We start from the raw sequence: 13,526 nt of genomic DNA, 5'->3' as shown, positions 1-13,526 counted from the left end.
AGCTGACTAACAATCATTATTTACAGTGCCATGAAACAGTGTTTGTCCCCTTCCTGATTTCCTCTTTTACTGCATATTTGTCACACTGAATGGTTTCAGATATTTAAACAAAATGTAATATTAAACAAAGGGAACCTCAGAAAGCATAAAACACTTTTTGTTTATTTCATGTATTCATTGAAAAAGTTATCAAACACCCACATTACCCATGTGAAAAAGTAATTGCATCCTTAAACTTATTAACTGGCTGCACCACCCCTAGCAGCAACAAATGCAACCAAACACTTCCTATAATTTAATATCATTAAATAATAATTTAATATATTAAAATATTATTTTACTTGTTTATTAATCACTGTGGAGGAATTTTTGCCCACACTTCTTTGCAGAACTGCATTAATTCAGCCAAATTGGATAGTTTTAGAGCGTGCACTACTTGTCTCAGCTCCTGCTGCAACATCTCTATTGGATTCACGTCATGACTTTGATCAAGCCAATTCAACACTTTCGTTTTATTTCTTTTCAGCCATTCAGATGTGGACTTGCATTTGTGTTTTGGATGATTGTGGCATAAACCAATTGCATTTCAGCTTCCGCTCACATACAGATGACCGGACATTCTCCTGAAGAATTTTCTTGTAAAGAGCAGAATTCATGGTTCTTTCAAAAATGAAGTCATCCTGGTCTCAAGGCAGCAAAGCATCCCCATACCATTTCACTACCACCACCATGTTTGACAGTTGGTTTGATATTAAAATGATGAAATTCTGTATTTGATTTATGCCAGACATAATGGAACCCTTGTCATCCAACAAGTTCCACTTTTGACTCATTGGTCCATAGAACATTATCCAAAAAGGCTTGGGGATCATCTAGGTGCTTATTTTTGCATAAATATGCGATCAGCATTGATGTTTCTTTTGGTTAGCAGTGGTTTTCAACTTGCTACTTGCCTATGTATCCCATTTTTGCCCAGTCGCTTTCTTATTGTAAAGAACACTTCCAAGTGTTCTCCATTTGGATAAAATGGCTCTCACTGTGGTTTGGTGGAGTCCTAGAGCCTTAGAAATGGCTTTGTATCCCTTTCTAGAATTATATTAATCAATATTTTTTTTCTAATCTCTTCTGGAATTTTCTTTGATTGTGGCTTAGTGTGCTTTTTCAAACTTTGTGGTGATTATTTCACTTTGAACTTTCTGAAGGTTCAGTATGAGTGAGGATTAGATTCAACAGGGCTGATGGCAATCAAGCCTAGCTGTGTTCAATCAGCTGAATCTAATTATCAATGAAATTTGGTAAATTGGTTGATTGCATACTGTAACAAAGAGGAATTGCTTTTTCACATAGATGATATGGGTGTTTGATAACTTTTTTGTCTATAAACCATTCAGTGTGACAAATATGCAGTAATAGGGGAAATCAGGAAGGGGGAAAATACTTTTTTCATGGCACTGCAAGTGGCTTAGACACAACATCTCATGAGTTATGTAATCATTGGTAGTTTAGATAGATAGGATAAGATGAGCATTCACATTCAACCCTCAACAGGAAACATTTATTAGCTGATATAATAGAGCTCACAGCATCTAGAATATGGTTTGGAATATGATGAGCATCTGAATTTAACTACAACAAAAAATTAAAACACCTATGTAGAGTCACTTAATGCACTGACTCCACCAAACTTGATTAAACAGTTTGTTTGTACCTTCAGATTGAAATTTGTTGAAACCTACTCAAGAAATGCTTGTTTTTTTTCTTTGTATTTTGAATGAATGCACAGACATCATGATCTTAGAGTATGCCGTTCCACCTGTGGTTACAGTTTGCTGATGACTCCCTTGGAGGTCTCTTCTTGTAGACATGCTAGCCAAATTATAGGCAAGCAGCCCTGTCCAGCATTTCTATACCTGACCATTGCATGTTGGGGTGTTATTTGTTTAATTAATGGCGAGCCATACCAGTGTGTTATCCTCTGTCTTGCAGAAACTTGTTCTTTATTTAGGCAGCTTTTTCTATTTTTTTCACATCATGTACAAATAGATTAGCAACAGTTAATAATTCAAAAGGAAAATAAATTACAAATGATTTTAATTAAAAATAAAAAAGCAGTAAACAAGAGTCTTTCCTCTAATTCTATATTAGAACATTATTTTTATCTGTTCATTGGGCATTATGTAATAAATAAAAAAATGCTAGGGCAATATTTTGGATGAAAATTTAATAATACAACCGTGTTCACAAAATCAGCTTGGTTTATAACTAAAGCAAGAGCTTCTATATGGTGTGTGCATCTGAACACCTCCCTTTACTCCCTTTGGGACATTACTTGTGAAAAAAATTCCCTTTGCATCATTATTTTCCTGAAATTTTCCGCAGAGGAACTTCCTATGCAGGAATGATGTTAGCGCATATTTTAAATTTGGGTCACACCACACATACAATTAAAGTGCTCATTTTGGGGAATGTTTGGCCCTCCAGGCATCTCTGTTAAGACTCAGTAATTTTCCACTGCACATTTTTCACCATACATCATTATAGCCTGTGTTGTCTAAACCTATATTGTTAATACTGTGTTGTTTGTAGCCTGTATTGTGTGACTGCTTGTTTTTTATTGTAACTATGGTGAAGCCAAAGGCAAATTTCCACAAAAGTGGACAATAATCTATCTATTTATCTGTCTATCTATCTAGTATGTTTGAAATGCACAGCATACTTACTTTTCTGTATGTTATTTATAGTCTTCCTTTACTATTGAAGTGTATATTGTTTTATTATTTCAAAAAACCTTTAGATTTTTCTCATCGTTGTAGATACTAAATGGTATAATGACAAATAAATCAAAGTGAGATCTCTTTGTGATTGACCTACAATTCATTTTAAAACTGTAAGTGGGGTGGATAGGTTGGGGGAGTTGGGGGGGTCAGATAATGTAAACAACTAAATAAAATAAAAAAGAAATGTAACATACTTATTCATCAACAATCTTAACCAAAATAGCCTTATTTTGGTTAACCTTCATTTTTTTGGTTAACCTTCATTTTTCCGAGACCTGGACCATGTTTTTGTGTGCATTTTTTAATTTCTCCTTACAATTTATAACTAGTACCACCTGATAACTATGGAAACTAAGCAATGTCTTTGGACAGGAAGTCTTTTGTGGAAAAAAAGGATGTCCTCATATGAGGACAATGAGTCTGCTTTCACATTAAATTATATAATTACAATATATAAATATCATTTATATTAAAACACTGCTTTAGATACAAAAACTGATCTCTGATGCAGCTGTGAATTTTGAATATGTCTTTATATTTGGATCTCTATTGTGCCGCCATGGGGTTGGATTGGGCTAAAATATTAGGGCTGGAGTCTTCATCTAACTGTTAATGCACGTACCAAGTTTCATAACTTTATGTCTGACAATTTTGGAATTATTAGCATTTTTGTGATGAGACATGCCCACTAAATTCAGTAGATCATTCTTTGGCCACATTGTCGCTGTTTGGACCTACAGTTATTAAAATGTTAAAATTAATGTAGATTAATTTTACATGCAAAATAATATAAAATAAAATACACACAGTTTGAATATTGTGTGTGGAGTGTGATTCAAAATGGTAGTTAGTCGTACTATTTGTTTACAATATAAACTTTCCTTTTAATGAAGACCCAGTGTCAACGTACAAATACTTTACGATTAATGGCGTGCTGGCTCAGTCGTGACTACCATTAAAAAGTGTCACATTTGCATGGCAGACCAAACAACAAATGTATCTAAGCATAGATAAACAGATTTCAACATCAAAACTTGATGCGGTGTCTTACAATTTGTACTTTTGCTCGCTCTTCTCCCATATAATAGGCTAACTGTGATCAAAGCCATTTTGTTTTTCAAACAGTACCATGGACTGTGCTGTCAGCTAGTTCAATCTTGGCAAGCATCCTTATTTGAGTACAACAGTTGTAAGTTAAGAGAAATGCTGTAATAGAGCTCAGGGAAGCCAAAATTTAATGACCTCATATGAGGACACAAGATCTCAGGAGGTTAAGAACAGAAGAACTACACATTATTTTTCATGCATTATGCTTAATACGTTCTGCTATATAAACATAATATACATAGCTTTCCTATATACAGCATGATACCAAAATCCTGATGAACTGAAATGCTCAATTCTTGAATACATTTATTTTACGTTCTTCCCATAAGGTATTCCTGCTTTAAATGTTTGTTTCCAACATAAATCTAGCTGCACTGAATTTGATTCGCCAGGTTTTCATCCACTTCTGGATTCTGTTTAAATCTTCTTAAATGTGCCATTGAAGGGTCTGCATCTGTTAACATTTGGTGGTTTTGAGCAATCACAAAGGTGTCATTCTTTCCTGGATACAATGACACAGCTGAAGTGGTTCCTTCCTCAAACTGAACCACTACAATCCTGTCATACGCAAGCAAGCATGATACACTTCTCATATCTTAAGACCCCATTTGACAAATGCAGACCATTGCTGCCTTGCTCAATAGAAAAACAAAACAAACCCTTAGTTGACCATCTGACATCCCTTAGTAGAACATGTAGCTGTACAATAGAAAATGAGTTAAATCATTTTTTCAATATAGGATTTTGCATAGAAATGGGACATATCTCAAAAAGTGGTAGAGGACCCACTGAAATGTTAAATGTTTAGACCACATAGATCAAAAATGCTACTTTTGATATATTCATATTCATGTAGTTACAGATAAGAACTCTATGGCTGATGTCTTAAATCGACACTTTATAAAGTCTGGTTTTGCTTTTGAGTCTTTAATCACCACTTGTATATCAAAGAGTCCCTCGCTCTAAAGCCCTACGCCTTGGCCACCTGCAGCCCCGAGTCCTGTTTGCCCTCCCAGCCTCCATGCTCCCCTCCACAGTTTTTCTCTCCAGCCCGTCTCGGAAGGGGAGGTTTTGAAGGAATTGATCTCTCTGTACCCCAAAAAACAGCTGGGTCTGATGAGCTTGCCTCGTTTTTTTATCAACATTGCGGCCCCCATCATTGCAGCTCACATAACAGAGCTCCTTAACGTCTCCCTCCATACGGCCGAAATACCAGCTGGTTGGAAAGAAGAGACTGCGCTTCCTCTGTTTAAAGGCGGTGATCGAGCTGATCCAAACAGTTACAGGCCCATTTCTATCTTGCCTTGTGTTTCCAAGGTATTCGAAAAACTTGTTAACAAACAGCTAACTGACTATCTGGATGTGAATGGTATACTGTCTGGGGTGCAGTCTGGTTTTCGTTCTGGGTATGGTTGTGTTACAGCTACTCTAAAGGTTCTAAATGGTATTACATCTGCATTAGATGTCAAACAACACTGTGCTGCAATATTCATTGACCTTGCCAAAGCTTTCGATACGGTTGATCATACCATTCTTATAAACAGACTAAGCAGCATTGGGGTCACTAATCACTCACTGGCTTGGTTCTCTCACTATCTCTCTCACCGGGTGCAACGCGTGAGGTATGAAAACCATCTCTCTCACCCTCTCCCAGTCACCAGGGGTGTCCCCCGAGGCTCCATACTTTCTCCCACACTGTTCTCCATATACATCAATAACATCCCTCAGGCTGCTGGTAACTCACTCATTCACCTATACACTGATGACACAATTCTTTATGCTACTGGTCCTTCCCTCGACACCATACTAACCACACTTCAGGATAGCTTCCTCCAAGTCCAACAGGCTTTTGCCCACCTTAAACTGTCTCTTAACACCTCCAAGACTAAGGTTATGTGGTTCTGCCGGAAGGGTGCCACACCCCCTCCAGTCCTCAACTTCATCACCAGTGAGGGAGCTACCTTGGATCAGGTCACAGTCTATAAGTACTTGGGCATCTGGCTAGACAGCACGCTATCCTTCTCCCACCTTCTCTAAGCTGCAGTCTAAGGTCAAGGCCAAACTCCTTCCTTTATAGAAATCGTTTCACTTTTACCTCTGCTGCCAAACACACCCTCATACAAATGACTATATTTTCCCCATGTTCGATTACGGTGACATAATATACAGGTCTGCCTGCAAAGGTACACTTTGCAAGCTTGATACTCTTTACCATTCTGCTATCCGGTTTGCCACAAATGCCCCCTTCGAAACACACCACTGCACGCTTTACTCTCTGGTCAACTGGCCCTCCCTTCACACCCGTCGTAACATTCACTGGCTTACTCTCATTCACAGACCCTTCTTGGTCTATCACCTCCTTACCCATGTCATCTGCTGCACCCTATGTTTGTCACACACAACACCCGGTCCTCACTCCATATTCAATTAAAAATTCCCAAAACCAACACATCCCTCGGTCTTGCATCATTTCAATCTGCTGCTGCCTGCGACTGGAATGCTCTGCAAAAAACCCTAAAACTGGATACATTTATTACCATTTCTGCCTTCAAACATCTCAGACATTTTCACTGATTCCTGCAACTGTTTTTCTACCATGTAATATCCCCAAAACACTCTTTGGTTTTTTTTTTTTTCCCCATATCTTGTTTGTTGACTGTTGTTCGCTTGCCTGTGTTTTCATGTGTCTATGTTTAGTTTGTTATTATTGATGTATTGTGTGCTTTTAACATGCTTTTATCTTCTAGCCCACGTCCCCTTCCCTTAAGTGGCTTTTGTCGCTTGTCAGGCCATCATTGTAAATAAGAATTTGTTCTTAATGATTTGCCTGGTGAGGTAAAGGTGAAATAAAAAATAAATAGAATAAAAAACGTAATTAATCCTTGTCCAAAAATATTGTATCTTGATTTGTTGTCCTGATATGTTAGGACACTCTATAAGGATTACAATGATGTCAGAATTTTGTAAGTACGATGTACAGTTTGGGACTGTAATTGTCTTTAAAGGGTCACATTTGTGCCAAAAATGCCTTAAAATGAGTACGTTTCTCAGAAAGTATTTTGAACGAATCTCAAATTTTTGTCAAATATCTTCCCTCCACAGGAAATTTCTTTGTAAAGAGTAAAAGTTTGTGTAAGTTCGTAAAGTTCATCTTGTTTCATGATATGGCTAAGACTTCAGAAGGTCTTCTAGAAGTTTCTCAAATATAATGAAATTCACCCAAAGAAATCAATGGATCAGCAGTGCTGTACATAAACCAGTGATCAGGGTGCTCTTCCAAAATTACTTATCACTTATCACATAAAATCAATGTTTGCATTTTTAAAATGACCAGTTATCAAAGGTACAAATAATAGTCTCAGCCAATGCTGAATTATCCAAATTATGTCTGCTTTACAAACTATGTATCTAGGCACCATGAAAAAGACACTTCCATAAGTCCAAAATTGAGAAATTTAGAAATGTATTTTTTATTTTCTTGCATGTGTTTGACAATGAAATAACATGAAATTGTGCTTTTATGTATCAACTCATTGACTGTACTTCATCACAGGGGATTATATGTTTAAATGTTTTGAGACAAATTATTTTATAAGCAATTTGTGTGGTTAAAGAACAAAGATAAACATTTTTTAATGCGGTTAATAGTTTTATTTGCCTTATATACAACAATTACAAAACAGAATATCAATGTAGCATCATAATACCCTTCAATCCCCTCCAAAACTCCCAGATGAACAACTTTCCCCCCTCCCCCCTCCCAAGACCTATAAAATTAAAATTAAAAGAAATTTAAGGTAGACACTGCAATAAGGACCTTCTTTGCAGTAATCAATAGCCAAGGGTAAAGTGTGATTAATGCTGGCTGTGGACAACTCAAAAAGTATGTCTGAAAGAGATAGTAGCCAGTTTTTCCAGGATAACGCATGCAGAGGGATCCAGCATTGGCCCCACTATTTTTTAGCTGTAGTGATATCAGTGTTCTTCCGTGTGAGAGTGACAACTGGGAAAGTAGACAAATCATTTAGGAGGAAAATCTGTGTCTCCATCTGTAGGTTATACTGTAATTATGTCTCTTAGATAGAGCAGATGTAATGGCTCCAAAAATTAATCACATTTAGACATGTCCAAAACATATGTGTGAGGGAGTACCCTCCAAACAGAAACATACACAGATTCACAAGAGACACTCATTTTAAATCTTTTAATTTAATCTTAAAATTAAATTAACGTTGATTTATTATAGAGATTTGTATGTCCTTCAAAGGGTTGTTACAAGACACAATACATTAGCTCTTGGGTTTTAGTCTGGTCTTGTCATGGTTAGTCCAGTCACAGTCCTTTTCTGGTTCTTGTCACACTGGGTCACAGTCTGTGTTTTTGTATTGATGGGATTCAACCTGGGCCTTGGCCTTGGAATTTCTAGTGCCAGTTTCATCTCTTATTTCCTCACAACTGCAACATTATTTTGCTCAGCGTAAAAACAACTGTAATATCACTGATAATTCTTAATATCAGACTAACAGTGATCCATTGTTGTCAATCAGCTTGGTGACCAATGTATCACAATCTGCAGCACTCACTGAACTGAAACAAAGAGCAAAAAGCGTGAAGCATAACAGATTAGAGCAGGATGAGCAGACCTGTGAAATTCACGCTATATCCACTAGAGGGAAATATAATACCACCAGCAGCACCACGATTAAATTTTATCTGAGTTCCCCTTTTTCAAAACATATAATATTGATGATTTATGCATCTGAGGTAAAGTGATTTTTTTTTTTATCTTTCAATTATCTCCTTAAAGTATTATTTGTTATGAGAAATAACAATCACAATTCAAAGGAAATGAGCATTGGTGAAAAACATGTCATTCAATCTTCTTTACTGGAGATCATCACTCAAAACACAAGAACCAGTACTGCACAACATTATAGGTAAACAAAGTCATATTATAAGCCATTATGTCCTTCTTAATCTACACAAAAATACCAAGGAAACAATATCAGATAAGTATGTAAGAAGCTCTGTTGAATGAAGGTGACCTGTTTTGTCACCCCCTACTGATAAAAACTTGCTATTACAGTTATGTTTAAGACAACTCAGGAGCAAGAGAATTTCTATCATTCTTTCCATTTCTATCGCTGCTTAATTCAATTGTTCTACAAAACGTTATTCTGCACCAGATGTCAGAATGAAAAAGGGCTCTTTTTTGCATTAAATAGTAAACAGGGCCGCTGATATTGTTGTGGGTTACACAGAGCTCTGTCGGTTGGTAACAGTCCCATATCACACTTAACAGTTCATTAATGTGCCTCAGTATGAGGAATCCATACACTGCATAAAAGTACCATGTAACAACTCTGTAACAATTAGCAGAGCACACTTTATTTGGACAAGAGGCCTGTCATACGTTTACCTAGCCAATAGAGTTTGTTCAGTTGCCCTCTCTCTCAGTCCCCAATTTTTTAAATTGCATGATTGTTCTTCTGACATCTTGAGTTTGGATTTGATCTTGAGTTGATCCTTGTTCCTTGTGTTCTTTTATGATTCTATTTGGGATAATTTGCAGGTTGTGTCTATTGTAATTTGATCACTTGGCTACACCAGAATAAAACATCATGTTTGTGGCATTTGCCTTTTATGTGTAATGCACATGCGATATGACAGAATACAATACATTAGAATTCTTTAGACTCCATTTGTGAATCAACAGAGCATGACCTTGAGGCCACTATAGATTCATTGTGATGTCATAATGCTGTCAATGCCATCCCAAGATACCATGTGCAAAGAGAGATGCAGTATGAGAAACAGATGAATAGCATTCCACTGTTGCGTTGTATTGGAGAGATGTTATTGTCAGTGCAATGAAATCCCAGGGGAATGCAATGATGGAATAAAAATAGAAATGGCTTAAATAGCTTTTCCAATTTTTGGTGCAAAGTTATTGTAAGCCAACCACATGTTTTATGGCATTGTAAAGTGTAAAACACACTTCAGAAACAGAACTTCTGCCATTCAATGTGGTGTCAATCCAAAATGCCTTTCCAGACCTTTAAAATCTGATATCACAGGAATGTTTGTTCCATTGTGAAATCTATTGTGATAGGCTATTTTGGGGTTTAAGTGTTCCATACTTGGTTTGCTTTGTTTATAGTGCCATAGACATATCACTGCCAGAACACTGGCCAGCTGATCATACCAGTCACCCCATGTGCATATTTTTCACAGCATGAGCTGTTTAACGAGAGTCGTGTTTGGATCCCTTGACTGGCAACAAAAAAAAACGCAATTTTGTCAATTTGAATTTTGCAATGCTTGGGGCTAAAAATAGAGCCCTTAAAAAAAATAGCACTTGGCACTCATAGCCCCTCTGTCCAGCTGACCCGCTCAGTTTATTTATACCTGGACCCACAGGTGAGGTGACTTCCAATGTAAATAAGAACTGATTAGGAAATTAAGAGATCAGAGATGAAAACAAGGCCTCTGCACTCTGAGACCAGAACAGTTCATCCATGATTTGCACTAATGGTCATTCACCTGCAGACACACTCTTTTGGCCCACCACTCCTAAGGCCCGTAGGTCACTTTTGTCTCCTGTAGGGGTCACAAGTCTCTGGTCTTAATCTCACGAACCATATATTTTACAATGATGAAACATACGCTACAAGGGGCATTCAGTAAAAAATGCTTTTGTCATTGAAGACACTTTTATTATGTCAAGAAACTTGCTTAATTCTTTTTCTGCTGGGTCTCAGGAGGGTATGATATTAATGCTCATGACCTTTGAGGTGACTCCAGGCCCCAGACCCTGACCTGGCTGGCTAGTCTGCTCCTCATCTGCGGAGCTCTAGTTCAGCCCCCCTCCTTCACCCCCCCAGTCCTGAGGATGTCGGAGCTTTAGAGAAGCCGGGAGGCCTGGCGAATAGTACTCACAGGAACGTCTCCACAGGCATTTCCGGAATGCAACGGGCACAAGACCAGAATGCAATCGGACCCGTCTGAGATAAAGGCAGATCCAGCACAGATGCACTCTGTGTAACGGCCCGTCTAGAACAGAACAGGGACATTCCCTGAAAAAACAGAACAGGAACCCCAGAGAACATTTGGTCTCTGCTGCAGACCCCTTTCCCGATATCTACAGCAGTAAACCATGCAACAGTGGCATCACATCTTCCCACTGCTGGATGAAACTGTTTTTAGAAAACTGGAACGCCAAGTTGGCCAGAGAGTTTGCCTGAAGCACAAACAAGGTTACCACAATAAATACACCACAAGCAGCCGCATAGACAAAGTAGGTGAGACAGCTTCCTGTTACGTGACATCATCACTGTGGGCCGAGGAGCCTCTGTGGGCATGGGATTTAATAGCTCTACTCTTACGCCTACAAGAGCAACTTCAATGACTTACGCATATTCTTTTTGGTCTGTCTTTCCTCTCTGCACTTAACTGTCCGGTTTGTGAAGATGATGTAATCGCAGTAAATGTTTTCATACAAAGTAGTGTTTTTAGGCCCTTACATAGCTTTGGCAGACAAACAGACAGAAAGACAGACAGACGGACAGATAACATGATTCTAAAGTCCAAATTCAAAGCAAAGTTCAAAATCTTCTCATGGCTGTTGTAGGTCTGCAGATTTTTATGGAATTCACTTCACTATTTTTCATTGCTACAGTGAAAAGGCCACCCAGAGGAAAAATCTTTTGCTCAGGATAGTCTTTTCTTTAACTCTTAAGAAAGTAATAAGATCTCAATTGTACATCTTTTTGAGATCACTTCAATCTGAATTGTTGCTCCTAAAACCCCCTTAGGAGAAAAGATGAGATAATGAGAGGATGAATTTGAGACTTCAGTAAGACGAATGGATATTGAATTGAGATGCGGTTGTTTCTCATGAGGTCACTATGAGAAAACTGAGACATATTTGAGAAGAATCATGAGATCCTAGGAGTCATAGCTGAGTTTTCTTTGAGCTCTTTCTCTGATCTCATGGTCCCATGTTCAGGAGACTTAAATTAGACTTATTTAAGATCATTTAAAGATCTCTTGTTTTGATCAGAGTAAGACACAAATGAGATTATATGTGGTTGTTTCTCCTGAGTTGAATTTGAGAAGTAGGAGAAAAAGCCTTTGGTCTCACCTTAGTATTTAAAAATAGCTCATTTGTGTCTAGGAGAAATGAAAGAAACTATGAGATCTCTTCTTGGATTTTGCTTTCCTATGGGCAGTCATATAAAAGGTCGTCAATAGTTGGCAGTGGACGGCTGTCTCTTGGTGATTTCAGCATGAATTCCTTCATTACTTTACAAAATCGAGGTTGAAGGTTGCTTCGAAAGAAGAGAAGAAAAAAAGGAACATTTGCAATCTGCAGTCTGTACTTGGATGTGAGCTCATGCTACGCTAAACATGCAGATGAATTAAAGGTAATATTTTGTTATTTTAGAGCACCGGGACCTTGCTGAGGAGCTGAATGTTGACCCAGACGCTCGGAAAGGGCAATATCCTCTGTATTTTTAAACTCACATTACCCCGATTTAAACAGGCGAAATAGAAAATTGGCAATTGCTATTTATACCTTGTCTCCAATGACTGCATCATGGACAAAGGGGTGAGCTGGGCCAGAATTGATTGAAGCAGATGCTTGATGGTGAGCACTGGGTGTGCCTAGATTGCGTACAAACAGACTGGACACTTCTCTTGAGCACGCTTGAGTCTGTGAGGCATTGAAGGCAGGGGTATCCAATCTTAGCCAAAAAGGGCCGGTGTGTTTGCCAGCTTTCATTTTAGCCCAGCACTGTGATACCTGATTCAATTAATTAACTAACCAATCCTCAATCAAGACCTTGATCTGTTGAATCAGATGTCTTAATGCTGGGCTAGTACAAAAACCTGCACCCACTCTGGGCCTTTTCAGATAAGATTGGACACCCCTAATATAAGCGGTAAGATGAAATCAGAGGATAGCTATAGCTATGATTATTTCTCATGATTCCAAATTATTTCAGCATGTGGAATTACAATAAGCGGATGAAATGCAGGGTAGAGAGTCTTTCTTAGACGGCAGTATAAATCTGTATAGCTCTGAACATATTTAATCAGACGTTGATGGATATGGTTTATACTTCATCCTTATTAATGTGGCAGATGTAGCTTTAGCTTTGGAAAGAAGAGTTTTCTGGTGGATTGAGAATTTTGGGATTTTCATTTGACTGAGTCAGAGAAATTTCACCATTATAAAAATGATTTTACAACAACAAAAATACAAAATGCTGCATCATGCACATTTGCACATACTAAACTTAAATACTTAAATACATACTTAACTTTTTTCAAACACAAGACGTTCCTTCTGGACCCGTTGTATCTTTGCATTTGTATCTTCTTTTGTGAGCAAGCACATTTCAAACCTACCGAAGGTCTCGCTCTCTTTCTATTATATATATATATATATATATATATATATATATATATATATATATATATATATATATATATGATATATATTATATATATATATATATATGTATTATATATATATATATTATATGCGCATGCTTATATTTATATTTTCTATATTTCTATTTTACAATACTGTTATATTATAATATCTTTTGTTTGATCCACTGCGTTTTTTGTAAC

Source organism: Anguilla rostrata, chromosome 10 (genome assembly GCF_018555375.3).
Source record: "Anguilla rostrata isolate EN2019 chromosome 10, ASM1855537v3, whole genome shotgun sequence".
Lineage (NCBI taxonomy): Eukaryota > Metazoa > Chordata > Actinopteri > Anguilliformes > Anguillidae > Anguilla > Anguilla rostrata.
The sequence above is the reverse complement of the archived record's forward strand: the minus strand, read 5'-3'. Positions refer to the sequence as shown.